The sequence below is a fragment of the Oryzias latipes genome, chromosome 20 (assembly GCF_053564925.1).
Source record: "Oryzias latipes strain Hd-rR chromosome 20, Olatipes_Hd-rR_3.1".
In the NCBI taxonomy this organism is placed as follows: domain Eukaryota; kingdom Metazoa; phylum Chordata; class Actinopteri; order Beloniformes; family Adrianichthyidae; genus Oryzias; species Oryzias latipes.
This window is the reverse complement of record NC_136256.1, coordinates 11,417,710-11,423,333: the sequence shown is the minus strand read 5'-3', so window position 1 is coordinate 11,423,333 and position 5,624 is coordinate 11,417,710. Positions and strand designations below refer to the sequence as shown.

The 5,624-nt window shown below is 43.5% G+C and overlaps 1 long non-coding RNA gene across 1 annotated transcript; it reads right to left on the bottom strand.

Annotated features, from left to right (window-relative positions):
- Positions 1–1,078: 1,078 nt before the first annotated feature.
- LOC144988155 (uncharacterized) lies at positions 1,079–5,414 on the bottom strand. Its single transcript, XR_013651984.1, has 2 exons — positions 2,600–5,414; positions 1,079–1,425 (listed from the first exon to the last, which is right to left on the bottom strand). It is a non-coding gene; the product is annotated as an uncharacterized LOC144988155 (long non-coding RNA).
- Between the last annotated feature and the right edge of the window lie 210 nt (positions 5,415–5,624).

Here is a 5,624-nt window from a genome sequence, read left to right as displayed (position 1 = left end):
GGCTCTCATGTAAACAGAGTGGGCGGGCTGCCCTGTAAGCATTCGTTTAGGGCCCCTGGCCCGCCATGTTCTGCCATCTCCCCTCAGTAGCGGGGGTCACAGGAGCCATAAAACATGATGAAGTGATGGAGCTGCAGCTGTAAAGCTCCTTCCAGCCGCTCAGGAATGAAAAATGATCATGAAGTCGGCCGTCACATGGGAACAACGCTGCGCTACCCTGTAATGTTTAAACCTTCAGTTTGGAAACGAGCAGGCTGACGGACACGGAGTCTGAAAATGGCCAGAGCAGAAGTTGCAGCAGAGCTGTTTGTCACATCATGAACTTGATGATTTAGGTGATTATACATCAGAACACCATCGTGTCTTTGAAAACATGACGTGAAATAACTTAAACTTTTTTGGCTTTAAAATACAGATAACATAAATAATATTCATGTAAAACCAACAACCAACCAAAAGAAAAGACAAAATATATACATAATTTTTACATTTTATTAGAAACATTTAGGTAGAATTTGTGTTTTGAGTGGTTTTGACATGTTCTTTTATTGTTCTGATCATGGAAAACTTTTTTAAATATAATTAAGCTCTAAATTGCATTTATGAATATTTGTTTATTCAAATCGCATCAACAGAGAGCTCTTAGCAGTGGGGAGGGGTAGTGGGTAGGGTTACTCAGCGCCAACAATACGCCCACAATTTAGAGGTGAATTTCTAATGAACTACTTTTTAAAAGTATTTATTTTTTTGGGGGGGGGGGCACAAAAATGGCATAATCATAATCAAAATATCAAAGGGAACACTTTTACAAGATAGTCGGAATGGGACTTTAAAGTCGAGCATTTGATGCTCCTTCTTTTAGGATTTGAACAGCTTCTGAGTTTTTCTCTTTGCCAGGAGTGATTATGAATAATTGGTGGAACAATAAGGTGCTGACAGCTGTGGGGACGTTTGCAGCGTCTGGGTTCGAACCGCCAGATCCGGGCTATGTCCTCCCGTCATTCCACACAGCTGTCAGGATCGACTGGATACAATTAGGCCACACAAAACCCCCTTTTTCTAGAAACTTGGCACAACATCACATTGAAAAGAGTTTATTTTTAGACATTCTTTGCACAGGTTCAGCCTAATATCCAACTGTGTTGACAAATGGTTTTTAATCAAAGGTAACTAAGACAGATATAAAAGTGGCTGATTGGTGTAAAAGTACTCCATCTAAATAAACCAGTGGAAACTGTAATAAATGAGAGAAAGGGTGGAAGCCTGACTGTGTTGACAATGGTCAGAAAGAGGAAGTGTCTAAAGTACATGACTTACCGCTTTCATTTTGTGCCACAGCAGAGGTATCCGGGGAAAAAAATCCTAAAGCCATCGTTGAGTTCACTTGTCGGTTTTGGCACCAGGGTACTTTCCTTTCCTCTCCAACTGTAACTCCAGAGAGACATTTAGCGGTTAATATATTAAACAAAGTAAATTGATCTTTGTTGGGAATTTCCTGTCAAATTTGCAGAGTGTAACATTTGCTCAATTATGCGTGAACTGGTATTTGGGTTGTGGGAACTGATATACCGGTAGTCAAGACCTTATGGTGATTTGGCGACACTGTTGACTGCATATGAGAACTGGACTGTGCGACCCCTGGAAGGGCTAGCCTCCCTAACGTTTCGAACGTTAGGGGAGGCCAGCCCTTCCAGGATTGCCAAACCCCATAGACTTCTATATAGAAATAAACAGCTGTTACTCAGTCCATCTATTTGTCAGAATATGGATTATTGCTCTGCTGCCTTTTTTAATCCCATGTTTATTCGTTATTTTTTTTCTGTAGTGCAAGTTATTCAAGTTATAAACTGACCAATTAGATGCCTCACTTTCCATTTGTAAGGGTTTAGCTTTCTGACAAGCTCACCCCTGATTGGCGAGAGTGTTAGCCATAGAAACTTTAACTAAATCTGATCACTGATTACAGACAGTGGTAAATTCCATATACTTGTATAGCACTTTTCTACCTTCCTCGAAGATCCAAAGCACTTTACAGTACCATTCATACACATATTGACACACTGATGCGGCCGAACACTGACGGCAACCTTCCATTAGAGGCAAGGTGGGGTTCAGTGCCTTGAACCCCAAGGACACTTCGACAAATGGGCGGTCAACGTGGGAATCGGACTTGCAATCTTCAGTTTAGAGGTCAACCTACCACGGTGAGGCCATGGTACAAAGGTAAAGGGTAGCCTTTTGACAAGCCCACCCCTAATTGGCAAGACTTTGACCTATTAGAGATTACGTCTGGTTCCAACATGGCGATGTCGGTATTACAAAAAAATGGCAACTGAATTGACTTAATTTGGTTGGAGTCTGAAGGAAAACATTTTCTACGGATAACATCACACTCATTCACTACAGATCTCATATACAGTTAGCCAACATGTAAAGCCACTTTTCTCCGTGTCAGAATCTATTGGAATTAAGTCAATTGGATGTGTGGCAACACGAGCGGTTCAGGCACACTAATTGAAATTTGAGGACTCAACCAGGTGGAGACGTGGTTCCAACTTAAAAAATATTATAAATAATTAAAAACAGGATTAAAACCCACCTGTAAATAGAGCTGGTACACAACAAAAAATACCCCATTCCCAGGCAGGTGTACATGGTGCAAATCAAGCAAGCCAAAAAAACAAACAAGTGAATTCCCACTTGTGTACCAAAGTCACTTTTACAGGTGGCCAGGAAGGGGTAGGTGGTCTCGAGTCTGCACTGACAGAGGAGCAGGAACCCAGAACAGGAGGCAGTCTTAGCAGGAACTGAGGGAGAGCCAGCTCAGTCCTCTTTTATAGCTGGCCGGTGCTCATCAGCAGCACCAGGATGAGTGACTACACCTGTGCCACAATTAGCTCATCCTGCCACAAATGAATAACAGAGGAGTTATGGTATGCCAAAGAGCGTGTGTCATGTAGGTATCGCCAGCCACATCTCCAGTGTTAAAGGGTTAAGTTATGAAGAAGTCCCTTTCAAAGGTTGTGGAGTTTAGATGTCTTACTCTGTCATACTCTTTAACATTAGAAGGGAGTAGTTTTGAAAATCTTGTGAAAATGCCACCAAGATTTGGAGAAGGCTCTATGACAGACTCTACTCCTTTTATTCTTTACGAAGAGCTAATGCTACGGTCACAAATACAACTGACACAATGGAATAGGGGAGGCATCGGCAGAATCTTCAAGATAATCGTTGGATGAATGTAGACGGTGACCATCAGGTGGCAGTCATTTAGGTGGAGATGACACCATTAACCCTTGTGCTATCTTAGATGACCCTACCCTTGCATTTACGTGTTTTCCCTACCATGACAAAGGTGGATAAAGTTGGAAAGATTTCATGTAATCCATGGACAACAGTGAAGATCACAAATCATTGAAGAAAAAAGGTCCAGCGCACTGTCTAGTGGGTCTAGATGACCCAACTACCAATGTTAAAGTGCCTAGGATAGCACAAGGGTTGCGAAAACGGGCGACAGCTGGGCAGGGGCAACTGGATTGCCGGCCGGCAGCAGCTCTGACTGGACGATGCGTAAATGTCGCCAGACATGGCCATACATATCCAGTGCCCCCAAGCGCCCAATAGCCCAAGGGTAAAAAAAAAACCAGGCCATTTTGTACCACTCTGTGCTGTAACCACAGCCTTGCCCAACAATTTCTTCTCCTCGCCCTTCTTGTGCATGTTACTCTTCTTCTATGAGTAGTGCAGCAAGCACAGTGTTTTGTTTTCTTCATATTCTTCTCAGCATCAACCACATTTCGTCAATACACAGGTCTCTGAGTTGCTTTGGGGCTATACAACCCCATTGTGAGTTTTGTGCAGCATTAAAGCCGTCTCCCCATTTGGGTCCATGGTCCCTGGGACCGCCAGATTGTCGACCCATCTCAACAGCCCTCGTCGAGTGTCCGCGTCTGACGGAGGTGACCTCGAAGAGGAGGGACTCAACATTCTTGTTTAAAATCATGCCTTTTTATCTGGAATGTAAACAAGAAGCAGATAAAGGATGAAAATGTGTTATAAAAGGAAGTAAAAACAACATTTTTCTTGACAATCTACACACAAGGATTCCAAGAGGATTAACAAACGGAGAGGACCCATAAAAATACCATGATTGGTAAATTGCTTATGGGAAAACTTTGAGACTTTTCATTAACTTGTAATCTCATTAGTCAATGGTTATTTTACAGTCTGCTTGACCTCCAGCGGTTTCAGTATTCCCATGCCTTGAAAAAGGAAAAAGGTTGAGTGTATGCTCTCAACATAATAAAAACAATAAACATCAATAAAAACTCACTCGGGGGCTCCTATCTACCATCGGAGTTGGCCTGCGGCTCGCGTCCCTTCAGTCCCGGACTCTGAGCCGAAAGGTCACGCTGTGTCGCCAGAGAAATGTCAGCAGGCCGCTTCTGTCCTGTCCTTCCTGTCTGCCTGTCTCCCAGAACAATAAGCCACAGTGCTGCTGCTGAGGTACATTCAAACTTCAAACATCCCGATCAGCACACTTAGACAATGCGCCTGTTTATGTAATGCGGGGGAATCTGAAATTGCCGTGACTCTGCAAATAAGGCAAATAAAATGCACTGTAACCAAGATCTTCTATTAGCATACTTTGTTTGTGGAAGTCAGCAGAAAAGAGACAGAAAAAGCTCTCTTAGTGCTTTTTGCCTCGGTTTTTGCTGTTTGAGGATGAAGGAGAATGAATGGAGAGTTATCAGAGAGTGCTGACGGGGAACTCGACTAATATCAAGCACATCCAGGCCGTCTGTGGGAAAGAGACGGTGCTCAGTGTGGGAAACGGCTTTCTTTTGATACGGAGCTGAAGATCAGCAGTCTGCTATTACCTCAGATGGAAAACTTCAGCCTGCTTTAAGAGGACAGAAAGAGGGTTTTTGTCTGTGGCTCTGACCTTTTGTCTTCCTCGTGTGCTCCGTTAGTAAAAACTGCCCTTGAGGATGCTTGATAAATTGTACAGATAAGTGATCTGGCTCCACTCCTCAGCCACAAAGTCTCCTTTATGAGATTAAAAACAGAATCAATAAATACAAACAAGAAAGTCATGCAACTCCTCGCTGTGGGGACGCCGATCTGCAGGATTGGAGCTAAAATGGGTCCAAGCAAGCCCTGCTGAGGCTGGAAAACACACCTCGCCTCCTCTTTTCCCCGCTTTCAGCGTCGTCCAGCTTTTGTCTGATAGGCGCCATTGGCTCGGCCACAGAGTTCAGCGTGCCCAAAGACTCACCTCTGCACTCTAGATAGGATGGATTGATCACTGGAGGAGTATCAGAGATCTGAAGAGTCCTTGTCGCCCAAAAGCAGACAAGAAAAAAGAAAACAATTCAATCTTTCAAAGTTTTTCTGGAAGAGAGCTGTCAGGCTTGTCACTTAGGAGTCACATCGGAAAGTTTTGACACTTCCTGCAAACTATCAGAGAAAATCAGCGTCCTTTAAAAACACCTGCTGGAAGCTTTTTTTTTTTTTTTTCATCGCTGGAGCTGAAAAGAGAATAGAGAGAAATGGGGGGCAGAAAGTGAATTCTCAGGCCACTTTCACCCCCATCCACCCCCACCTCCATGCAGGCTCATTAA